The sequence below is a fragment of the Sorex fumeus genome, unplaced genomic scaffold (assembly GCF_029834395.1).
Source record: "Sorex fumeus unplaced genomic scaffold, SorFum_2.1 ptg000093l, whole genome shotgun sequence".
NCBI classification, from domain to species: domain Eukaryota; kingdom Metazoa; phylum Chordata; class Mammalia; order Eulipotyphla; family Soricidae; genus Sorex; species Sorex fumeus.
In genome coordinates, this window is record NW_026606150.1 from 4,025,845 (window position 1) to 4,051,412 (window position 25,568).

General features: G+C 59.1%; 1 protein-coding gene across 1 annotated transcript in view; it reads left to right on the plus strand.

The window, feature by feature from the left end:
• Positions 1 to 22,077, plus strand: part of PRDX5 (peroxiredoxin 5) — a 136,148-nt gene extending 114,071 nt beyond the window's left edge. The window contains exon 7 of the mRNA XM_056131726.1: positions 22,067 to 22,077. The gene's annotated coding sequence lies outside the window, so the exon portion shown is untranslated. The remainder of the gene's footprint in view (positions 1 to 22,066) is intronic.
• The last annotated feature ends 3,491 nt before the right edge of the window (positions 22,078 to 25,568 follow it).

Sequence of the window (25,568 nt, forward strand, 5' to 3'; positions counted from 1 at the left end):
TTACTCCTGGCGATGCTCAGGGGATCATATGGGATGCTGGGGATTGAACCCGGGTTGGCCGCGTGCAAGGCAAACGCCCTATCCACTGTGCTATCACTCCAGCCCCAATGATGACTTTAAATGTAAAAATTGGCATGCTGAAATATAGAAAGAAAAAAATGCATACTGAAAGCCAAAAGATTACAACTATCCCCAACTTTAGAACAACTTAATATAAAATACTATGGAAAAAAGAACAAAGATCATTTCTAAGCTATAATAGTTGATGTAAATGTTTATGTGTGTATACAGCTATTTTTACTTGAGAAAGTAGGTTTTTTTTTATAAATTATATTTAATATTCGAATACCAATCCCACCACCATTACACCTTCCCACAACCATATTTCAAATATTTCCATCCTGAACCCCAACTCCTGCCCCAAAGTGAGCCAAAATGAAAGAAGGGCTTGCGTTTGCACCCAGCATCTCCGGTTTGCATGCCTGCAGCGAGCTGAGTCCAGATGTGGGGTGTCCCCAGGCCCAGGAGGCGAATCCCCTCATCACCAAGCTCAGGGCAGGTGGGGCCCTGCTTATAAATGGGGTGATCGGTGGACTCTCTCCCCCATCACTCTCTCCTAACTTGGGGACCCCATCGTGCTCCGGGGAGTCCTATCTCCATGTTGGGGTGAGAGGCAGAGCCCACCCTCCCTGCCCCAACAGGGGCAGGTGGACCCCGGCTTTCTCCAAGGAATCCCTCTTACAGCCCCCCTCCTCACCTCTCCCCAGACTTTTTAATTCCCGGGTACTGGGGCACTGAAAACTTGCTGTCCTCGGACCCTGGTGCCCCCTGGGCAGGGACCCCGCCCCCTCCGAGGCAGCCCTGTCCCCGGGAAATGGGGTTCTCAGAGACCCCTGCTTTCTCCCCTGTTCTTCTGAGTCTTGTGCTGGGATGTCGGGTCAGACCCTCAGAAGGGGAATCAGATATGACTTTGTGGGCGAGGGTCCAACTGGGGAGACTCTGGGGAGAAGTGGGGGGCCCAGCCCTGGCCTCAGCCTGACCCCACTGGGGCTCTGCACTCAGAGGGGCACCTGGAGCTTCCCACATCCAGGCGAGGTAACGGGGTGGTGGAGGAAGTGGGGGGTCCCCCTCCAGTGGAGCGGTTCTCCCAGGGAGGAGGCAGATGCTGCCTCTTGGCCCTGCCAGCCAGCAAGGGGCGCACGGGCACGCCCCCCCACAAGCCTGACCCTTCTGTGGGGTGCCCCAGTCTCCAGCAGGGGTCTGGGGTCTCTGAGCTTGTGACAGGCGGCCCAGGGCTGGGTTCGTCGTGGCCATTTTTCAGGTCCTGCTGCCTACTTTATCCTGATCTCATTCCACAGCCCTTCGCGAGAGTTTTGTCCCACCTTTAGTGCTGACCCTGCTCCCTCAGGTTAAGGCTGGGGTGCGGAAACGCACCCCGAAACTCAAACGTGATCAAAGGTGCCTGATGCATCCTGTCAGGGAGGGATGGGCAAGGGAGAAAGGATTCTCATTCTAAACACCAACTGCTACAAGATCTACAGAAATAATTTGAATTTCACATCCGTACCAGCGAAAACGAAAAATGCACCGTAGATATACAGAGATTCAAAAGTTTACTGGCCACAGATTTATTTGATAAAAGCATCATAGGATCTTCACTGCACCGTAGCACTGTCCGCCTGTTGTTTATCAGTTTGCTCGAGCGGGCACCAGTAACATCTCACGACAAATTGTGAGACTTGTTACTGTTTTTGGTATATTGAATACGTCACAGGTAGCTTGCCAGGCTTTGCCATGCGGGCGAAATACTGTCAGTAGCTTGCTGGGCTTTCCAAGAGGAGCGGAGGAATTGAACCCGGGTCAGCCATGTCAGCCGCGTGCAAGGCAAACGCCTTACCCGCTGTACTATCGCTCCAGCCCATCATAGGATCAACTCCAAATAATTAAAAAAATTCTTTTTTGATTTTTTTTGGGGGGCCATATTGGTGGTGCTCAGGACATACTCCTGGCAGTACTAAGGGGTCTATATGGGGTGTCGGGGATCGAACCAGGGGATTGAATCAGGGCCAGCCACGTGCAGGGCAAATGCCCTACCCGCTGTGCTTTGGCCCCTAAAATTCTGTTATTTTTGGGCCATACCCAGCAGTGCCCAGGGCTTCCTCCTGGCTCTGTGCTCAGGAATTACTCCTAATGGGATTGGCGACCCTATGGGGTAATGGGAATTGAACCCAGGTCAGCCACATGCAGGGCCAGCACTATATCCACTACACGGCCTCTCTGGCTCATGGGCTTTTCTTTTTTAATTATTGAGATTATAAGAGCTTTCAAGTTTCCTCTGCATCTTAATTAATAAGAACCTCCTTGTTTTCAAACGTCTTAAAATTCTTTACTGTGAAAAATATGGTACTAATAAGTTATTGCAAATAAATGCACTGTCTGTCCCTGCAGAAATAAAAAGGCGTCTGCTTCAGTGTTGTAGCGGGGTGGTGGGGGGTGCTGTTTTCTGTGTGCTTCAAGCAGGAGGTTTCCTGGGGTGGGGCTGCGTGGGGTGACTGCTTTTCTGAGAAGGGGCAGGCGGTGCCATCTTCGTGGGCACCTCTGTGGCATGTCACATAATTGTGACTAGGCATTGTGTGTCCTGGGGACCTGCCCAGCTCTAGGCAGACTCTTTTATTTCTTTTTCCTTTCTTTCTTTCTTTCTTTCTTTCTTTCTTTCTTTCTTTCTTTCTTTCTTTTCCTTCCTTCCTTCCTTCCTTCCTTCCTCTCTCTCTCTTTCTTTCTTTTTTTCTTTCCTTCCTTCCTTTCTTTCTTTTTGCTTTTTGGATCACACCTGGCGATGCTCAGGGGTTACTCCTGGCTCTGAACTCAGGAATTACTCTTAGTGATGCTCAGGGAGCCATATGGGATGCTGGGAATCGAACCCGTGTCGGCCACGTGCAAGGCAAAACGCCCTACCCGCTGTGCTATTGCTCCAGCCCCTCCTCCTTTCTTTTGTTCATCACACTCAGCAATACTCCAGGGTTCCTCCTGGCTCTGTGCTTGGGAATTACTCTGGATGGGGCTCAGGGAACCGTACAGGATGCCGAGAACTGAACCCAGGTTGCTTGCGTACAAGGCCCTACCCACTGTGCTATCTCTCCAGGCCTCTAGCTGGTCTGTTTTCAACCCTCTGGAGTAGGTGTTCGGCAGGAGAATGGTGGGGTCCTGGGGACCGAGCAGTGCCCAGACAACACCAGCCGCATCCCATTGTGTCCTGGCTGTCTGAGTTTCCTCCAGAAGTGCCACAGGGCGGAGTGGGGGAGGGGTGCTCACCCTCCAGGACTCTCAGCTGCTGCTGGCTGCCCAGGTCTGCTCTGGCTTCTGGGTTTCAATCTCCTGCACGCACAGGGCGTCAGGTTTTGTGCTCATAAGCCCTAATAACTCCTCTCTCGGGAGACGCCTGCGTCTCTGGCCCATTTCTGAGATTCGGGTTGTCCCACTCTTGAGGATCTTTCCCGGATCTGTGTCTGTACCCGCCCGTAGCTGCAGGCTGGGGGGATCCAGCCAACTGGGGGGTCGCAGATGTGCTCAGTGGTCCGGCTGGGCTGGCGGCGTCCGTGCTGTGTATGCGGTACCGCTCAGGCCGTTGTTCCGGAAACGGGTCAGCAGAGCAACGATGCACACTGTGTTAGACCGAGTCAGGTTCTTCTGAGGAATCTCGAGGTGATTTAGCACCTATGGGAAAGAGCCTGGGGCAGGATCAGTGGTAGGACACCTCTGTCATGCATGCTGCAAGCATGTACATGTTACGGTGTTTTATTTTACGGGAGGGGGTGTTGGGTCACACCTGGTTGCGCACGGGGCCTATTCCTGGCTCTGTAAAAAAAATGCTGTTTTATGTATTTATTGTTTTTTTGGCTACACCTGGCAATGCTCAGGGGTTACTCCTGGCCCTGCACTCAGGACTCACTCCTGGTGGTGCTCGGGGGACCGTCTGGGATGCTGGGGATTAAACCTGGATTGCTTCATGCAAGGCAAGTGCCTTCCCCACTGTGCTATCGCTCCGGCCCCTGTAATATGCTTAGCTAAGGGACTTAAACATCCAGAAAGTTTGTTGTTTGTGGGGTGTGTGTGTGGAGGGGGGGTGTCCTGACTCTGATCTCCCAGTCATCAGTCATGCCCTGAGACAACTATCATGTTAATTTTTTTTTCCGGACTTGAATCTTCCCCCTTTTTAACTTTCTCCTTGATAGTTTCGTGGAAAGCAGAAATGCAAAATTCCCTCGATGTTGAACTTATCAATATTTTTTTATTGGGCTCTGCTTTTAGTTCGCTAAGAAGTCTCTGCTACCCTGAATATTTAGAAAGGTTATGAAGATTATCTCGCCTTTCATTCTAGAAGGTTCCACCTTGACGTTCGGGCCTCTGGCTAATGTCCGGTTTGGTGTCAGGATTGCACTAGGAAAAGCGGCTTCTCCTTCTGGTGCGCATTCACTGTGGTCCTGAGGGCACAGACACAACCTGTCCCCCCAGCCCCCAAGACACGGAGTCTCTGGTCTGCCCGCTTGCCCCTACGGTCCCTCTCCCTGTGTCAGTGGACATGCTCCAGTTTCATTCTTTCCTTCTTTCGTGGGTCTGGGTCCTCTGTGGCGGGACTGGGCAGTTGTCGACACCCAGGCCATGTGTGTTTGTGAGCCTGACCCCTGAGGACTTTGTACTGGGAGGGGTGGGGCTGGGGCCTGCTTCTCCTCCCTCTGTTCAGGGACACGCAGGGCTGGGGGTCGGGCCGGGTAGCCTGAGCAAGCCAGTCCCTGTTCTGTGTCTCCCGCCCCCCGAACTCAAGGTTTTGGGGGTTTTGTTTGTTTTTGGCCACACCCAGCAATGCTCAGGGCTTCTCTTGTCTCTGCACTCACAGACCATTCCTGGTGGTGCTTGGGGGACCATCTGGGGCGCCGGGTATTGAACCCGGGTTCGTCACAGGTAAGGCAAACGCACTGGACTATCCGTCTAGTCCCCAAGCCCCTCTTTCCTGTTCCATGAGTTTTCTAGGATGACCGATCAGGTTCAACCCCCAGCATCCCGTATGGTCCCCCAGCACCGCCAGGAGTAATTCCTGAGTGCAGAGCCAGAAATAGCCCCTGGATATCGCTGCGTGTGGCCCCCCCAAACCTCTTGGTGCCAGGTGTGAGAGGGCCGGATCATGGGGGAGTGTGCAGGAGTTTGGGGTTCCGTCCCCAGCCCTGCACGGTCCCTCCCTGGGAGCATCCCAAGCACCTTCAGGGGTGGCCCCCAAAACAGTACCAGCTAGTGTGGGCGCTGGCTCTGATGTAGAGCCGTGTTTGCTGCACCCTAAAAGTGCGATTTCCTTTTGTCCTGTTGCGTGGGTCACAGCCAGGACTCGAGCACGCGAGACTGGGCTGCGGCTCTAGCCCCCAAAGGTAACCTTGGGAATCACGCAGTGATCTGGACCCAGTGGCTGGGCGCACACTCAGGGGAGTGGGCGCTGGGTGACACGTGCGTCTCCAGGCCCAGCCAAGTGACAGGGCTCAGGGGCACGTTGGTCAGAGGGAGCGGCTGCCTCAGGCCGGTCGTTCCCTTTGGTGGCCTGTTCTGGACGATGACCACATACCGCTTGGTTTGGGGGCCACAAGTGGCTGTGTGCAGGGCTTACTGCTGGCGGGGCCGTGGACTGTCTCTGTATTGGATTGGCCGGATGCTAAGCAAGTGTTCTCCCAGCTGTCCTTTCGCTCTAGCCCCTAGCAGAAGCCCCTCCTGGCCCCCCACTCTCCAGTGCCGCTGCTGTGGCTTACCACTTGGGGGCGCCGTTGGGTTTGTTCCAAGCCCGGACAGCTCTTTCCTCTGTGGCCAGTTCTGGTTGCCATGGTTACTGGGGGCTCCAGCCAGAGCAGTGTCTGGGGGCAGCCCCTTGCTGGCTTGAGGCATTTCTCAGCCTTCTATTAATAAACACCCCCAAGGGAGCCCCAGAAGCCAGGGGAGGAAGAGATGGGAGCTCCGAAGACAGCACTGCCCCCTCCCCGCCCCCCGCTTCCTGACTCAGGGGCCCCTGCCTGATACCCCTGGTCTTGGCAGGAAGTGCCACATCTCCACCCTGGGGTGCCCAGAGCCCATGGCCCTGCAGGGGAGGGTTATCAGCGCGACTCCTTTCCTTCTGCCCTCGTCACTCCCTGTCAGCGTCCCTTGGGACTTCAGTGTCCAGGGCTGCCCACGCTGGTCCATCCTGGCCACATGGCACTGGGCAGGCGAGAGGCGAGTAGTGCCCCGACCCTCATCCTGGACAGCTCCTCAGGCTGTTGTCAGGAAGGTGTTCTGTGATGGTCGCCTGGGAACTGTGCACATATATGCAACATCCAAAACACACGTGCACGGGTACAGCACCCACACCCACACACCCCCCCACACACCCCCCCACACACGCACACACACACCTCCTGGCTACTCACAGATGCTCATCTCATGCAAGGACGGTGTGTACACACACACACACACACACACACACACACTTCCTGGCCACTCACATACAGATGCTTATGCATGGGCGTACACACACACACACACACACACACACACACACACACATACACACACAGGCACACACTCTTTATTTTGTTGGATTTTGGGCCACACCCTGGGCTCAGGGCTGACTCCTGGTTCGGCACGCAGGGATCACTCTTGGCGGTGTTGGGGAACCGTATGCGGTGCCAGGGATCGAACCTGGGCCATCATGTGCCAGGCAAGTGCCCTCTGCTGTGCTGTCGCTCTGCTCCCTGCCTTAGACACACACGCCCACACTCAGTTCCACACCTGCTGACACACACACCCTCATACACACGCGTGCACCCAGCTGCTCTCAACACTTCCACATTCACGTGCACACATCCCATTGCTCAAGCACACGCCAGGCCCCATGCGGGGTCCCTCTGCTCATCCCCCTGCGCCCCAGCACCTGGACCCCAGTCTGGAGCAGCTGTGCTGCCTGCATGGCCCCGATCATTAGAAACACCAATGGGGGTGGGGGCAGGAAGCACAGTGTTGGGGTGTACTTTGCATTCACGGACCCTGCATCAAACAAACCCCAGTACCGCGTGGCTCCCTGAGCCTGGCTGGGGTGGCCTCGGGACCCCTGGCTCATCTGGGTGTGGCTGGCGGTGGCCCTGGGCCTTGTGCATGGCCTGAAGGCTCTTCCCCACACACAGATCTGGGCCCATCTGAGCTCTCAATGCAGTGCTCCCCAGGCTCAGCCCCTCTAGCCCACCAAGGAGCAGAGCTGCCTTGAAACGGGGCCATCCCCAGTGGCAGTGGGGCCTGGGGCCACTGCAGCTCGCCGGGGCCACAAGGCTCCGTGCAGGGTGCCAGAGCTGAACTCGGGCCCCCACACGCCAGACACGTGGTCTACCGCCCGCGCCCCCTCCCTGCAGCCGGAGTCCCTGTGGGTCCCGCCCACTGTTGCCACGGCTGGTCAGTGACTTCTTAGAGTCCCCTTCTTAGGATCCAGCAGGGAAGCCGCCTCAGGGTGTCCCTGGGGCCTCCAGCCACTGTCTGCTCTCGACTTCCTTTAAGTCTCTTTTCCTTCCCCGCTGCATTAGGGCGAGTGCAGGATGTCCACGGTTGGATTCTTCATCTTCCTGCGTTCGCGGCGAAAGCGGTCAAGTCATCATATTTTCCTCCGAGAATTGTTTTCGGAGAATTTCTGTAGACTTCGGGATGAAGCCTGCTCTTTGGCTCTAGCTCGCTCTTTTCCCCCCAGTAGAACGACATTGATTCCCCTCCCCCGCCCCCAGCGCGCCCTAAGGAGGCGTGTTTCTCCCCTCGCTGGGCGCGCCCGCCCGGTGGTTCCTCTCCGTGTTAATTGTTCCTGATTTCCCGGGACGCGTTGTGAGGATGGAGCCTGCAAATATTCTCAGGGTTTTCTCTCTAATCACGAGCAGAACACGTTCTGAAAAGAAAGTGGATTTCCCTCATGATGCAGAGAGAACATTCTGTACAGATTTCCAGCGAGTGGGGAAACGCGCAGAGGAGACCCTGGGTTCGTTCCCCACCACTGGACGGGGCTCCTGAGCACCGCGACGTGCTCCTCTCAAAAAAAGACAGCACACAAGCCATGGAGCCGAGCAAGCTGACAGCCACCTCCCGTCACCTCCAGGCTTCTCCCCAACTGGTCCCTCTAGATCACCTTAGTTTTCGTGTCTTTTATTCAAACTGCCCGATTTTGTTCTTTTTATTTCTTTCCTTTGTATTATGTTTTAATTTTGTGATTATTATTTTGGTTTGGGGACCACACCTGGCAGTGCCGGCGTCTGACTCCTCTGTGCTTGGAGCTCACTCTAGCAGTGCTGGGGGGGATCATACGGGGTACAGGGGCCAAACTCAGGCCATACACATGCAAGGCAAACGCCCTCCCTGCTGTACAATCAACCTGGCCCCTTTATTCTTTTTATTTTGAGGGAAATTCCCAAGCGGTGCTCAGTGGGTCTGGGGCCACTCCCCTTGGTCACCAGCCTGTCGGGCTGAATGGCTCAGTGCTCAGACCCAAGCTATACCCATCACTGTTGGGGCATCATGTAAGGGTCAAACTCAGGCAAGCTATGCACTGCCGCCTTTTGTATTTATAAATTTGGGGGGCACACCCAGCAGTTCTCTGGGGCTATTCCTGGCCCTGGCCCAGGGGGTCTCGGGGGACCGACCAGGGTTGGCCACATGCTAGGCCTGTGCCTCACCCCTGTTCTGTCTCTCTGGCCCTCTGAGAGGGGGATACCCAGTTCCCGTGTCCCCAGTAGGTGACCTGACCCATGTCCCGTGCTCTTGGCAAGCCTCGGCATGTCACCGTCGCCACCCACAGCCATGACCAACACTCAGAACCTCTCAGGACAGGAATCTGTCTTGTTTTTGAAGAGTCACGGGACGCAGTGCTAGGTGCCGGTAATGAAAACGAACCCTGGTGTTAGGAGACATCTTTCCAAGAGGAAGTTAAAATGCCCCAAAGCCCGGTTGGGTGGGCTGGCTGAGTGGGTCCATGGGTGACTTACATCCTTTCACAAAGGCCAGCCATACCCTGCCAAGCTGGCATAGCTGGGACTCGAGGCGCCTCCCCGAGGCCAGCAGGTTCAGCCTCACACCACCCCAGCCCTCTTCCAGGGGCTTTTCTTGAGCCGCTTGGTGTGGGGTTCCTCCTGGCTCTGCACTCAGGAATTACTCCTGGCGGTGCTTGGGGGACCATCTGGGATGCCAGGGATCAAACCCACGTAGGCTGCGAATGCCCTACCCGCTGTGCTATCGCACCTGCCCCAGGGGGGAGGGAGTTTCTTTTTTTTTTTTAATTTTTATTAGTGAAACACCATGAGATACAGTTATGACTGTCACTGTCCTCTCGTTCATCGATTTGCTCGAGCGGGCCCAGTAACGTCACCATCGTGAGACTTGTTGTTGCTGTGTTTGGCACATGGAATACGTCACGGGTAGCTTGCCAGGCTTTGTTGTGCGGGTGAGATACTCTCGGTAGCTTGCCAGGCTCTCCGAGAGGGGCAGAGGACTTGAACCCAGGTCCACCGTGTGCAAGGCAAACGCCCTACCCGCTGTGCTATCGCTCCAGCCCAGAGATACAGTTGTAGACTTAAAATTTTTGTGCTTGGGTTTCAGTTATACAATGATCGGGAGTTTCTTCCTGGACTTTGCAGCCCTGTTCTTTGCAGCCCCAGGTCTGGGCGCTGTCCGTGGTCCTGACCAGCCCAAGACCCGCTGCAGAACGGAAGCTCGCAGCCGCGTCCTCACCCCGCTCCACCACCCGAGAAGGGGCCGCGAGCACTGGCTTGGAAAACCTGTCTTGCCTTCTTGTCCCTTTACTTCCCACATGCGCAGCCGCCCTCTCTGAGAGCCCTGGCTCTGGCCCGTTCCCACATCCGGGATGCCCTGGGTCTCAGGAGACTGTGCCGCACCCCAGCCTTCCTCCACACTCCCCCGCCAGATCACCCTGGCCGAGGCCACCCCCAAGCCCGGCCACCATCTCTGGGAATTTTAGTTCGAGCTTCTCTTGTAACCCCCACTCTAAGTTCCAGCACCCATGATTAGATAAAACCCGGGACCGGCTTCAGTTCCCCCATCTGCCTGGTTGTTCTCCGATGCGCAGGGGTTTGGGTGTCCCCCCCACTTCACTGTTGGGCTGTCTCAGGCTCCCTGGGGGATGAGGGTGAGGAATGAGGGGAGCACTGGCCCTCACCACTCGGCCTGTCACCCTGCATGCCTCCTCTGCCCCCCTCCCCCAGCCGGTGGCCACTCAAATGCCTTCCATTGGGTGTCCCCAGACAAGCCGCTGCTGCGACCGTGTGTGCACGACAGCAGAGGACAGCGCTGCAAGGTGCAGTCGGCCACTCCCGCTCCCCATGGCATCACAACCTGGCCATGTCTCCATGGCACATGCCCCACAGCTGACCTGCCAGTCTGACAGAAGCGTTCTCCACGTCTCCAGTTTGTCATGGAAACATGAGTGCCTGTGTGCACATATGTGCCAGTTGCGTGTGCGTCTGTCTTTTTTGCCTAAACATGTACACGTGTGTGTTTGTGTGTGTGTGTGAGCAGCCGTGTGGGTGGGTAGAGGGCCCAGGTCTCTGCGTGCACCTGCACGTCTCTGTGGGATCTGCATGTATGTGCATCTGTGCCTGGGTGCAGGCTGCACACGAATGTACACACATTTATATGTATCTGTTCATGCATGTGTGTGTGGGTCAGTGTGGCATGCCCGTGTGCAGACCGTGTATGCATGTACACCTGTGTATTCATACATGCAGTGCATATCACACACATGTATGTGTCTCTGCACATGTGTGCACATACATGCATGTGTCTGCACATGTGCACATATATCTGTATGGACACATATGAGCGGTAGGGCGTTTGCCTTGCACGCAGCCAACATGGCCGACCCGAGTTCGATTCCTCCGCCCCTCTCGGAGAGCCTGGCAAGCTACTGAGAGTATTCGATATGCCAAACACAGTAACAACAAAGTCTCCAATGGAGACGTTACTGGGCCCGCTCGAGCAAATCGACAAACAACAGGAGGGCCTTTACCTTTTTACCTTTATCATGAAATCATGAACATGCAAACACGAGTGTGTTCGTGTGCGTCTGCATGTTTGGCATGTGCCTCTTGGCACTGAGGGATGAGAGCAGGTGTGCGGCCATTTCAGCAGCCTTGGTCACACTGTCCCCACCCAGGACACCATCTGCTCCTAAGCATCAGGTCCGAGGAGTCCCCCCGCCCCCCAGGCCCTGTGGCTGGGGCTGTCCTCTCAGGGGCCCTGCCTGTGGAGGTCTTGGCACCCGGGCAGCCTTCCAGGACCTTCTTCAGACACGAGGGGGCCTAGCTGACCCGGTCACTGTCTGCCTGAGAGTGAGCCCCAGGTTCCCGACGCCATGACTGCAGGGGTGGGGACCCAGCCCCAGCCCTGGTGGGGCTCCTGGGACCCTGGGCAGGTCAGGGACCCTCAGCAGCTCAGCTGCCGCGTGCACAGCATGGACATCGTTGCGGAATAGAGGGCTTGTGGCGGAGTGTCCGCGTGGGCGTGATCTCAGAGAGCGAGTGTCGCAGCCCGAGGAGGCAGAGGCTCTGAGTTGCGGTGGTCAGAGCAGCGGGCCCACTCAGGCCTCTGCAGATTGCGCGAAGGAACGTGCTTTGCCCATGAGATCACACTCGATGCTGATGGCATCTGTTCCCACTCCCAGACGGCGAGTCCTTCCACTCTAGCTTCGGCAGTTCACAAGCGGAGCCTTCACGTCCACAGAACGTGGTTGTTGGTAAGACTCTAACGTGAAAAATGCTTGCAAATGTCTGCGTTTGAGAATTGGGGGGGATTCAGTTTGGGAGCGGAAGTTTCCCGTTCCGTCTGGTTGTGCGTCCGGGAAATCACAGGTTTTGCTCCTCTCAGCTGTCAGAGGCTGCAGCCGGGGAGGGGCCAGGAGCTGCTCCCGGGGCTTCACGTTGGTCATGTGGCTGCCGCCCACGCTTCCAGCCGTGGGCACAGTCGGGGCTGAGTCTCATGGAAACCAGCTTCCCGTCCTGCCCCCGCCCCCCCCCCCCCCCGTCTCCTCCCTGCAGGGCTCCCAGACCCCCTGTCCCTGGCAGCCTCCTGGGCTGGTCCCCGTTAGCTGGCATTGATTCCGCCAGGCCCCAGCCAGGACACCAGCTGACCCTCCCGCAGCCCGGCAGTGCCACGAGCCCGTGGCTGTGCCCTCAGCTCTGTGCTCAGAAGGTTCCAGAACATCCTGCATTTGGCACTGCTTTTAGGCTGATCGTTTTCCCTTTATTGATACTCAGTCTTTTCTGAGTAAACTCTTTTTGGCGGGCAACGGGCGATTTTCCGCCACCCAGCTGGCAGGTCACAGGGGCCCCTGTGGTGCATCTGGTGATCCCCAGAGACCGCATGATGCTGGAACCCAGGGTGGACACCTGCAAACATCCTACCCACTGTACTGGCCTACCCACTGTGCCATCCCAGCCTCTGACACCTCTGGGCTAAGAAATGTCATGTGAGAGACAAAAGCCAGTGTGGAGGGTTCCCTGGCTCAGATGCCACACGGACCTCAGCCTCCGCATCTCAGAACGTTGGGGGTTCCCTTTGCCACTGTCCCACACCAGGGACGGTGTCTCTGAATGAGGTGGGCGGCAGGCAGTGGGGTCCTGGTGGCAGGGCGCCCTCGGACTGGCTTCCTCTCTGTGGTGTGAGCGAGGCCTCCCTTACCCTGGCTCCCAGAGCCCCTTTATCAAGCGTCAGAGTGGGGTTTTTTAGTCCTGGTTTGATTTTTGGGCCACACCCAGCAGTGCTCAGGGATCTCCTGACTGTGCTCAGGGATTACTCCCAGCAGTGCTCAGGACTTACTTCAGGCTCTGTGCTCAGGGATCTCCCAAAGTGCTCAGGACTTACTCCAGTCTCTGTGCTCAGGGATCTCCCCACAGTGCTCAGGGCTTACTCCCGGCAGTGCTCAGGGGGACCCAGCGGGGCTTCAGGGGTCAGTCCCAGGTCAGGCCTGTGCAAGGCAAGTGCGCTGACCCTGTAGTCTCCCTCAGCCCTCAGGGTGGGACTCAGGGATGCTGACTCGTAGGGTCGGCTCTGATCCTGGATGGAACCAGGTCTGTCTGGGTCGGGTACAGGAATGGAACTGAGAAATTGGGGTTGAACGGTCTGGGGGTCCCTGTTGCTAACCACAACGGTTATTTGGAGACCGGGGTACCAACTTCTGGTTACACAGTAGCCTCGGCGTCACACGGCATGCCGCGGGCAGAGACGCTGTGTCACATGCTTCGAATGGCTCAGCGGGGAGATGGGACACGTCCTCACCCCAGAAGTGGGCAGCTGTGGGCACCAGATACTCACCAGACCCACTCAGGTGGCCGTTGGGCAGTGTCCATGCTCGAGGGATCGTGACTGTCACAAGGCTTGGGGACATTCTGCCTTGACACAGTCTGGCCGGGAGCAGCCTGCCGGGCACTCCAGGTTCTGTCGCGGGGACCCTCGTCAGCCCTGGCCTGTGGCACCTCTTCTGTGGGGTCCGCCGCACTCTGCCGGCGTCGCGTGCTCCCCCTGGCTTGGTGACAGAAGCCAGTGCTCCCCGTGTGGCCTCCCATCTGCCTGTTTTCTAGAAAGATCTGTTGTTGTTAATGCTCCCTGGCCTGTGCTCTGAAGAGTCCCGTCCTCTCCATAAACACTGAGACTCCCCCTCGCAAAGCAGATTCCCCCCCCAGCACCCTCACTCTGCCCCCAATACCCCCCCAGAGCTGGCAGGGCCCTCCCTCCTACCACCATTCCGGGCGGGTGTCCCCTTTGGCCACAGCCTGGGTGGTCCCCACACTTCCAGACGGCGACCCAGGCCTGAGGACCAACTCCAGGTGCCTTTGCCAGGTGGAGATCCTGGTCCGTGGAGGGATCCGGGGTCCACAGGAGGTGGGGTTCAATCATGAGTCCATGTGCGTGGGGGGTGGGGGGAGTCCTGGGACCACAGAAGGATTGTGGGTTCTCAGGAAAATCTGGGTCTGTGGGGGGATCCTGGGTCACAGAGGGTGCTGTCAGCCAGTCTGGCCCAGACCCCCTCTCCCTCCTAGGAGCGGCATCCCACTGCCTTTTTCATCTGGGTTTTGGGTTTGGGGGCCACGCGACTGCTCAGAGATGAACAGCGCGTGGATGGGACCCAGTGAGCTGCGCCACACATGCACCTTTGTCCTGTCTGTCTGTCTGGCCTGAGATGCTGTCTGCCTCCTCATCAGCACCTGCCCTGTTCTGAGTGGCCTTGCTCCTGCCGCGGGCGGCCGGGGCACTGTCCCGGATGAGCCCTGGTCGCACCTTTGGGCTTCTCACATCATTCCAACTCTGTTTCCTAGCCCGCCTCCCCGCAGAGCCTGCAGAGAGAAGGTATAGGTGGCGGGGAGGGCGGCTGCCCCGACTCCATCCCCGGGATCCCACAGTCACTCCTGGGGCAGAGCCAGGAGCAAGCCCTGAGCCCGACAGGGGCCGCCTCACCATAAAAGAAGGCAGCACCGTCTCCAGCGCCTCAGCCTTCCGGGAAGCGGGCGAGGGTGGTGGTGGGCGTCTGGCTTGAGCCCACCTTCCACGCTTGTGTGTTCAGTAGCACCTCGTGACTCCTCTGAGAGTCCAGCTGAAACCGAATCCACAGACGCCTCCGTCCAGGCCCCACACGTGCTCCGGTCAGCCCAGACCCCTCACCACAGTCCCGCACAGCCCAGAGGGAAGGACTCGGTGCAGAGCTGAGCGGGTGCCCTTGCTGCGGCCACGCGTGCCCCTGTCTGCTGTGAATGCCTGTCCCTGAGGGGGACTCTCTGTGACTCTGGGGGCGGGCAGAGCATTATTAAAGTTGGGACCCAGCGCCAGGGTTGGGATGGAGCCAAGAACCCCTGCCAGAGAGTGAGGTACTTGGGTGGGGTGATCGGAGAACCAGGGACAGGGTCCGGGCACCACCGGGTGGGCTCGAACGGGCCCACTCCCACCCCAGCCTGACAGCAGGTGCCCCGTGCCCATCCGGGGAGTGAGGGCCTGGTCAGCCTCTCGCGTCCTGCCTCGTTTTCCCTTCTCTGCTGCTCCTTCCGGGAGCTCACCCCAGCATCCCGGATCATCCACCCCCCCCATCTCCAGAACCTTCCTGAGTCACAACTACCGTCTGTTCGCCATGCCAGGGCCAGGCCAGAGCTCAGGGACCGGACATTTTGGGGGTCGGGCAGGTGGCCCTCACCAGGGTTCTGCAAGCAGGCAGGAGGCCCCGGGTCTGGGAGGCAGATTCCAGGATCTGCTGGTACCCGCAGGGGCCTGAGGACCCCCAGGTCTCACGAGCCGGGGGCAGGAAGTGAGGCCCCTGAGGGTCAGGGCTGATGGCCCCCGGCGGTGCCACCTGTCACAGCCCTCATCCAGTTCACCCTGTGCCTCCCCCTGGGGGTGCATGAGTCACCTCGTGGGCATGCCCGGCCCAGGGCCAAGGGTTTCTGGTGCTCTGAGGCCATCCTCGGGCAGAGACCAGAAATTTGGTAACTTTGAAATACTGGCTTTGAAGCCCATTTTTTTGGGGGGGGTCACATCCGGTGATGCTCAGGGGTTCCTCCTGGCTCTGCACTCAGGAATTACTCCTGGCGGTGCTCAGGGGACCATATGGGATGCTGGGACTCGAACCTGGGTCGGCCGCGTGCAAGGCAAACGCCCTACCCGCTGTACTATCAACTCCAGCCCGAAGTCCACGTTCTTGCTGGGTTTTTCTCTTTTTTTTTTTTTGGTTTTTGGGGCCACAACCAGCAGTGCTCAGGGATCACTTCTGGTGGGGCTCAGGGGAGCACGTGGGGTGCCAGGGAGCAAGCCCAGGTCAGCTGCATGCAAGCCCAGCACCCAGCCACTGTCCACTCTGTCCAGCCCCTTGCTACAGGGCAGTTCCCGGCCATTGGCACGCTGGTGCCGTGCTCCTACTGAGTTTGTTCAACCCCCAAAGCAGTTCAGGTGGCAAAGTTTATTAAGTTCCATTTTCTTTGTGTGTGTTGTAGGGACCACACCCGGCACAGTGCTCAGGAATCACTCCTGGCAGTGCTCGGGGGACCGTATGGGATGCTGGGAATCGAACCCGGGATGGCCTCATGTAAGGCCATCATCGCCTTACCTGAGGCATTAATTGGTCCCCAATTATTATGCTCTAACCTTTTCAGTGACCACATCCTCCCTGCCATAAGTAATTCTTATTAATCAGATGCAGCCTCTGAGCGGGGGATGGTTTCGAAATCTTTCAAACACTGTTTACCAGACTCAGAGTTCAACTTCCCGGCACATTTCAAGTGGGGCTCACGGGTGGGCTTTGGGCTCTCTACTCGCCCCTTCACTGAAGCTTCTGAGCTTGGAGTGAGGGGGTGGGCCACACCCGGTGGGCACAGAAGCTACTCCTGGCTCTGTGCTCCAGGGTCAGCCCTGGTGGTGTTGGGGATAGAACCAGATCTGGGGGTCCTGGAGGCAGAGATCCCGGCCCCATCGAGGCATCCTGATGGGGTTCTCCAAGTCAGAATGTCCCCTTTTGGGGCCACCAGCGCCCCTCTGAGGTTCCATTACGGAGGTATGGGGGGGCTGAGGACCCCAGCCTGGAACCGAGCCCCGAGGATTGAACCCACCTCCAGGCCCCCGCCCCCAGCTGCATTTTTTTCCTTTTGGAGGGCATCAGTCCACCTTTGGTGTCAGAGAGAGAGAGAGAGAGAGAGAGAGAGAGAGAGAGAGAGGAGAAGGAGGAGGAGGAGGAGAGGGAAGGGGGGAGGGAGGGAGGGAGGGAGGAGGAGGAGCAGAGGAGGGTGGGGGAGAGAGCAGGAGATGGGACGCCTCTTGGCCGCTGCCTGGAAGTGAGAGGCACAGCCCAGGTGAAATGTTTCCAACGGGCTGCACACATCCGGGAGTACCACCTTGGCAAAGGTTTTTGGCAGTCCTAAGGGACCCCGAAGTCAGGCCCCAAGTCTGCTGCAGGGGACCTCCTCGCCGGCCCCTCAGCCTCTCAGGGCTGAGGACTGTGGGGTGACCAGGGGCCCCTGAGACTCCAGCCCCCTGCGCCCCACTCACAGGCTTCAGCAGGGCTGCCCCTGCTTGCAGGCTATGGGCGGGGGGCAGGGCCCAGCGGGAACGGGGCGCCCTGAGTGCTTGGGGCCATCGGGCTGGCTCCCGGGGACTGCGATCAGTCAGCTCCCACCACGCCTGGGAGCTGACGACCTGGGGGTCCTGGATGTGCCCCCAAATTGGCCTGCAGCGCCCACCCTCGCACACACTGCCCACCCCCTGGCAGTTGGGGGAGCCCCCAACCTGTGGAAGTCCTGGCAGGTGGACTTGGGGACCTAGGGTCTCAAGGGGGGACTGACAGGTGGCCTCAGGGTCCCACATGATGGGACCCACTGGACTGAGGGCAGGCCACAGTCTCTGCACCTGGCGGAGCTGGGGAGAGAGGGGGGGTGCTCAGGAATGTGGGGTGCTGGGGCTGGAGCAATAGCATAGCGGGTAGGGCGTTTGCCTTGCGCGCAGCCGACCCGGGTTCGATTCTCAGCATCCCATACGGTCCCCCGAGCACCGCCAGGAGTAATTCCTGAGTGCATGAGCCCGGAGTAACTCCTGTGCATCACCGGGTGTGACCCAAAAAGAAAAAAAAAGGAATGTGGGGGTGCTCAGGAGAGAACCCTCAGCTCATTTCTTCACTCCTCGGAGTTTCTGCAGACCCCAGTTTAGGCCCCTCCTTCTGGGCCCCCCTAAGGGTGCTTCCCTCTCCAGTCCCTGAGGACATGGCCTGGCTCCCTGTCCTGCTCTAGGCCACCCCCACTGTCGCCGCGGCCACCCCTCCCCTCGCCAGGGCCCGGAAGGAGCCGCCGGCCAAGCAGCGCTGTCTAATCAGATATGAAACATTCGGGGCGCTCGGCTCTGCCTGCAGGCCCTGCCACGGCCACACTCGTCAGCGTCACCCAGACCAGGGGTGACAGCCCAGGGCCCCGGGCAGCAGGCTGATGTCCAGGCGGGAGCTGGCTGTAGCGAACCTGGCTCTGGAACCTTCCAGTGACCAGGTGGGACCCGGATGTGGTGTGCAGCCCTCACTCCCCTTGGGGCACCCGCACCCCCGCAGGTCACGTGCCCCCCCCTCTGCTCCTGACTCCTGTGGCTCATCTTGGTCACAGCCAAGACTTGCAGGGTGCCGGCGATCAGCCCCGAAGGGCCCACCCTGATAGGTGGGAAACCAAGGCACAGGCCGGGGGAGCGAAGGTAGATTCCCCCATGAGACTGGCGGAGACCCCCCTCTCCCCTGCCGCCCCCCCCCGGGAGTCTCCCCGAGGCTGGGCCCGCGGTGCCCGGGACAGCAAGTCTGGACTCACGAGAGGCTGGACACGGGCGGGGTGAAGCCTCTAGCCACTGAAACTCGCTCATCTGGTTAGTAATCATAGTATGGCGGGGTCGGTGCTGGCTTTGCACGCGACCGCCCCAGGTTCGACCCCCGCGACCTGTAGGGTCCCCTAAGCACCGCCAGGAGTGATTCCTGAGTGCAGGGGAAGGAGGAACCCCTGAGCACCGCCAGGTGTAGCCCTACTGCCCCCTCCAAAAAACCTAATAAAATACGTTTTTTAAAAGTAGTTACAGAGGGAGCTGACCCCCTAATCCATCTCTCCTCTTGGGGTTCAGGCATTTCACGAGGCGTTGGCCAAAATCACCAGTTCTCAGCCGTTTTTGAACGGGAGCCCCCCCCACTTTCTTCCCGTGGCCTCCCTGTTCTTCCCTGGGCCGGAGTCTCGTGTGACCCCCAGGAAATATCTTGGGTGGGGGCTGGGACGCACAGGCCCCTGAGGGCTCAGTTCTCGCCTCTCACTCGCTGGCTCACTATTGTTATTCCAGTGTCGACATTCAGCTTCATAGTGAAAACCCTCTCATTTTCTTTTGTTCTGAATTTCTCTTCTCTTCTTGCCTTTGCAGTGTTCTAGAAAGTTCCTTTGAGGTGAGGAGACTCAGAACCGTGCTGGTCTCCCCATGCTGGTCTGCGAGCTGCTAAAACACTAAAACACTCAACGTGCTAGTCACTGTTGCACTGTCCAGACGGGACCATTCGGCCCCTCTAGGACTTTCTGTATTGTCTCCCTTTGCTCCCTGGGCCCCTTCACGGGGTGGGGGGGACTAGGAGGGACACTCCTGCCACCAGTGACCTCGGTACCCAGGGGAGCAGGAGCCCATACCCCAGCCTCAGGGGACCCGGGTGGAACCAGATCTCGTGTCACCTGTGGGACTCTCCGGTCAGCTGGGCCACCTTGCAGCCCTATGGCCAGGGAGGGTCACCCGGCCAGTCCCCAGGCAGCCCAGCAGCTCACCGGGGTGTTACACTCTGCACCCTAAGGAGCACTTCAGGATCTCATCTGACCCGGACCCCAAAGAGCCAGCCCTGCGGTTCTGATGGGGGGGTCTCCCTGCCCAGGACCCTGGCAGACACAGCTGAGCTGCTGTCCAGATGTCTTCAGCCGGCAGCATGAAGACCTGGACACGGAGATGACCAGCGCCCACAGCCTGACCAGGCCAGTGCCCACCTGCCTGCCTCCCTTCCCTCCCTCCCTCCCTCCCTCCCTCCCTCCCTCCTCCCTCCCTTCCTCCTTTTTCTTCCTCTTTACCCCCTTATTTCTTCCTCCCTCCCTCTCCTTTCTTCAGTGTTTTTGGGCTATGCCCAGCAGTGCTCAGGGATTCCTCCTGGCTCTGTGCTCGGGGATCACTCCGGCGGGTGCTTGGGGGACCATATTCGGTGCCAGGGATTGAACCTCAGTCAGCTACGTGCATGGCCAGTTCCTTCCCCACTGCACTATGGCTCAGGCCCCAGAGGCGGCTTCCTGGGTCATCAGCAGCCTGTATGGAAGAGCAGGAATTGAATGAGGGCCCCTTCCACCCCCACCCCTCCTAAGGGGCTACAGTGGGGTTACAGTGAGTTTCGGGGTTTGTATGGGTCTGTAGCCACATGGGCTATCCCGGGGGCCTCTAAGGATGCCAGGTGCAGCCCTGCACACGCACACCTGTGCTATAGCCCGATGAGGTGCCCCCGGCCCCTCAGAGATGAGTTTCTAGAACATTTCAGAATGGGACATCCAAGCTGCTTTGGGCTGTGGTCTGAAGGGCATACAAAGGGACGAGGAAGTGCCTCCCGCCGGCAAGTTATGGGGGACCCAGTTTCATCCTGGGAGTTATTGGGGGCCAAGGTTCCCTGTGAGTTATTGGGGGCCTACTTTCCTCCCATAGGTTATCGGGGGACTGAGGCTCCTCCTGGGAGTTTTTAGGGGGCATTTCCTGTCATAGGTTACTGGTCCGTCCTTCCAGATCAGGAATCTGTCTTCGTCCTGGGCTCATCAGCCCCGGGCCCAGACTCCTGTTGTGCACCTCTGGGGGCCCATTTTCCTGCCCCTCCCCAGGGCTGCCACGAGGACGCAGAGCAGCAGGCCCAGCTGGTCAGAGAGGAAGGGAGTCAGGGGTCAGCCCTGGGGGTATTGATGGTAGCGGGCCTGCAGATGAGAGGCGGTGGGCTAGGGGTGGGGGCAGGGGCGTCCCTCTCTATCAGGTGCTGGGTGCTGGGTGCCAGGAGGGCCGGGGGTGGTGGCAGGCAGGAAAGGGAGTGTGAGGGTCTGTGCCTCCAGGTGGAAATCCTGGGCTATGTGAGTTCTCGGAGCCAGGGTTCCAGGGCACAGCAGAACTCACAGAGGCTCCCTGGAGAGTGTGCGGGTCAGATCTGGCCACCGGCACCCCACCTCGCCCCACCTGGCCCGTCTCTGGGGGGTGGGCCCCTGTGGCAGGTGGCTGGAAACAATGTTCCAGATGTGACCACCAGGTGGCGTGGCAACTGCACCGAGGGGGGCCCAGCTCCAGACAAACTGACAAAGCCCCCAGCGTGCCCGCGCGCACACACACACGTGTATACATGCACACGTGCGTACACAGGCATTAGCATCCCTTGACCAGGAAGCAGAAAGGCAGTTGGGAGCGCTGTAGCCTTCTGGCCACTCCAGCAGGTACAGGGGTCTGACCTGTGGGGGGGCCAATCTTGGGGGGCAGCCTGGCAGAGGAGGATGTGGCAGGGGAGCAGGGTGGGGTCTCCGTGCCTAGGGTGTCTGCAGCCCTGCTTCTAGAATCACCTGCCAGGGGCTGGTTGCAGCCCAGGGGACGTGGAGGCGGCAGGGTCCCAGCTCCCCGGGGGTCCCACCTGGCTTACCCTGAAGATGTAAAAACTAGAGCAAAGGACCATACCTGCCACACCCCTGCCTCTGGGCTACCCCCGAGCCCCAGCAAGGCAGTGCCCCACCTTTGATTCCTGCTCATGGGCTCCCCCACTTCCTGGCTGAGAGCTGTCTTGGCTGCCATTCCCAGTCCTGTCTCCGGAGGTTCGGAGGTTCAGGGAAGTCCAGGGTCCAGACAGCCCCCCGCAGGGCTCCGGAACTGACTCAGCGCTCCACTCTAGTCTTGGGCGGTGACTTCAGACTCTGGGCTGCCCTGATGCCACCCGCTGTGGAATCTGGTTTGAATGCTGCTGCTTCTGCTGCTGTGTGACCTCAGGCAAGTTGCTTGCCCTCTCTGAAGCTCACTTTTCTCATCCCGGCAAATGAGTGCCCCTGTTTCTGGGCTGCAGTGAGGCATGAATGGATGGTGTGGGCAAGTGATCAGTCTCAAAGGTGGTGCCTGACCCTAATGGGGTGTGGCGACTGGGCCTCCTCCCAGAGGAGCAGAACTGTCAGGACCCCGGGGCGGCATCACTTCACTCACCTCCCCCGCCCCCTGCCGCTGCTTGCTGGGCTCCAGGGCTCACGAGGGACTTGGTGGGTCCTGGAAATCCTGGCGGTAGCCTCCTCCTAGGGAGTTCCCACGCGAATACAGAGGAGCCTGCACCTTGAAATAGAAACTTCCTAAATTTTTTCCCCTAACCCCAACGCTATCCCGCAGACTTCCCAGCCCTGCCCCAGGCCCCGCCTGCCTCAGGCCCCGCCCAGCCCTGCCCTAGGCCTTGCCCACACCACACCCATCACGGGCCACGCCCACCCTCCCTTGGCCTCGCCCGCCCCAGTCCACGCCCAGCCCGACCTCGGGCCACGCCCACTCCTGCCCCAGGCTCCGCCCAGCCCTGCTCTAAGCCTTGCTCGCGCCACGCCCTAGACACGCCCATCCCATCCTTAGGCCCATCCTTAGGCCCCGCCCCACCTTCCTAAGGCTCTGGCCCCTCCCAGCCCTTCCTCAGGCCACGCCCCTCCTGCCCCAGGCTCCGCCCAGCCCTGCCCCAGGCTCCGCCCAGCCCTGCCCCAGGCTCCGCCCAGCCATGCCCAGCCTCACCCTGCTTACAGCAACTGTTCTGCTTGTTTGCTCTGACCCCCAGCCCAGTCTCCTCCCACCGCTCTCAGCAGGGGGACTTGGTTTTGGGATTTAGGGGGACGGTGCCAGGCGGCACACGCAGGGCTTCACACTCACAGGGCTCCTGCCGACCCCCTTAGCTGCAGCCTCATGTCCTTGCCAGACTCAGGTGGGGAGAGCCTCCCGCCCCATGGACACACCTGGGAGCCTTTTTGATGCCTCCCTTTCTCCCCTTTTCCCCAAGTCACACCCCAGCGGTGCCCCCTCGGTCCCGGCCCCACCCCCATCCTCTGAGGGCACCCTGCTCTGGGTCTCTCCTCTGTGCCTTTTCTCTGGAGAGGGGCGCCAGCGACCCAAAAGGTCTCGGCACAGCTCCCCACAAGGTCACAAGAAGCAGGAGTGTGAACAGAACCCGGGGGAGCCGGCCCTGCCAGGTGCGAGTGGGGGGCGCAGGTCCAGGTGGGCCTACGTGGGACGCACTAATAGATGACCAAAAGCCTGGGGTCCCGGGGTCAGCGAGATGGTGCAGCGGGGAGGGCGCTGTCCTTGCACACAGCCAACCCGGGTTCAGTCCCCAGCACCACATACGATCCCTGAGCCCCGCCAGGCGTAACCCCTGGGCACGTCTGGCTGTGGCTCAAAAATAACACAAAATACGGCAAAGCACCTCCTGGACACATACCCCGGGGGCCCGGACGCTCCATGGCTGTCACGGCCGTTGGGGCAGAGGTGAGCACGCTGCCCCCTCCCCAGACCTCTTCTACCTGTCACTGTGCGCGGGGAGTAGGGACTTTCCCAGAGCTGGGCCAGAGGAGCCCACCATGGTTCTCCGTGCAGGGAAAACGGGAGGGGGAGGGGGGGCGGGGGGGGTCCCGGGTGTTTGACCGCCGGCCAGCAGGGGGCGCCATGGTGCGCTCCTCACTCTGAAATATTGGCTGAACTGGGACCAACCCACCCGTGGCTTAGACTCGGGACCTCGCGGGACCAAACGGGACCACGTACACAGAGATACTGAGGGGAGTTTGCGGTGCTGGGGTCAGCGCTGAGGTCAGCCAAACGCATGCGCTAATGCCCCTAATTTCCCCCCACCCTGGTGTCAGGGATCGAACCCGGACCTCCTGCTTGCCAGGCAGGTGCTCTGCCGCTGAGCCACGTTTTTTGTAAATTTTTTCTTGAGAAGGCCACACCTGGCAATGCCCAGGGCCTTCTCCTGGATCTGTGTGCGGAAATAACCCCTGGCAGTGTGTGGGGGGAGGATCATGCCAGTCCAGGGATTTGAACTGTGGCCAGGTCCAGTGTCCATGCGAGGCACGCACCTCACCTCCAGGACTGGAAAGCGAGCTCAGGCCCACCAGCGGCACCAAGATGAGCCTTGGGCACGTTTCCGATCCAGCCCCATCCTGGCTGGGACGAGCACCTCAACCTTCCTGCCTTATAGCCACTTGCAGCTCCTATGAAGACACACACACACACACACACACACACACACACACCTGCAGCTGGGTGGTGTCTGGGGCGTTTCCGCAAGGTCCGGAGGGACCACCTGCTGACCCCTGGGTTAAGGGGACGGAACTCAGGAGAGGGGCAGCTAGCCTATGATGTGAAGGGCAGAGCTCTGGACACACGAGGCAAGGACTCTGGACACTTCCACCCGCTTTCCTAACTCATCAGAAAAAAAAAAACATTAAAAAACATGTTTTTTGAGGGACTGAAGTGATAGTAGGGCGTTTGCCTTGCATGCAGCAGACCCAGGTTCAATTCCCAGCATCCCATATGGTCCCCTGAGCACTGCCAGAAGTAATTCCTGAGTGCAAAGCCAGGAGTAACCCCTGAGCATCACCGGGTGTGACCCAAAAAGAAAAAATAAATAAATAAAAATAAAAACACATTTGATCAGGGTTGGGGAGGCTATTTGCCTTGCACGCAGCCAACTTAGGTTTGATTCCCAGCATCCCATATGGTCCCCCGAGCACTGCCCGGAGTAATTCCTGGGTGCAGAGCCAGGAGTAACCCCTGTGCATCGCTGGGTAAAACCCACAAAGGAAAAAAAATACACATTTAATCTCTTTTCTAAGAAGGAGCGAGTGTCTGCCACTCTGGCCTGTATGTGCAGGTTAAATGAAACATTTGGTACTTGCTTTCCTAGTGTGGAGCCCAGGTCAGCTGCAGGCCCATCCGGCCCCTGTGCTGCAGACGTGACCCGCCCTGAGTTTGTTTGGGGCCTTTCCTGATCCAGGGTCCCTTGGGTGCTGGACCAGGGTCTGGCGTGGGGGAGCACTGGACGCGGAGACTTTGCTAAGGTGGGGCTTGGCAGGCGGAAATGGGGCTCAGCTGGGTCCCCCTCTGTAAAGTGGGGTGTAGGGGAGCATCTTGGAGGATGCTGGGGGTCTTGTGTGTTGGTGAGGGGGTCCTCTGGTCACTGCTGTGCCTCTGCCCCTGACCTTGCCCCTGCTTGCGCCAGTCGGAGCCGCACTGTCGAGGGTCGCTGCTTCCCGGGCCCTGTGGACAGGAAGTGTACCCCACACAGGGAGCTGCTGCTCCCTGTACCCCATGCCCCTGCCCAGCCCCGGGAGGATGACCAGACGGCTGAGATCCCATGAACAGGTGGCAGCTCCCCCAGTGGGGCAGCGCAGACTAGGGTCTCCTCCATGCCAGGTGTTCAGTCCTCCTTAGGGATTCAGAAGAACATGCCAGGAGGTGGGTGTGGTAGGAGAGCCTGGCTGTTATTGGGCCACACTGGCCCCTGCACTCCACCCCAAGGGACCCAACCGGTCTCTTCCGGTGCGTCTGCATCCAGGTCTGGTTCAGCTCACCTCCTCCTGGAAGCCTTCCCAGATGCCTTCCCTGCCCAGGGAGCTCTGCATCCTCTAGTCTCTGGCTGCACCTGCTCCCACACCCACATCCTTAAAATAGCGGCCACCCAGAAGCACATTCTGTTTGCTCACACACAGTGGCCGCGTGCGCTATGCGGGCAGTGCCTGTGGGCTCGGGGAGCTGGCCAGGCGGGCGGTGGAGTGGCCGCCACTGGGCTGTGAGACCAAGGCTGGTGGGAAGAAGCTGTGTGACTCGGTTGTTTCCTTCCGCCTCTCGTCGCTCTGCATGTTCCTGCTTCCGGGTGGGGTTGCAGAGTGCCCAGCTGCCCCGTCCCCTGCCTGCTCCTGCCAGCCGCCAGCTGCTGGGCGTTCAAGGCCTTTACCTTTTCGGGTGGCTCCCAAACAGCTCTCAGG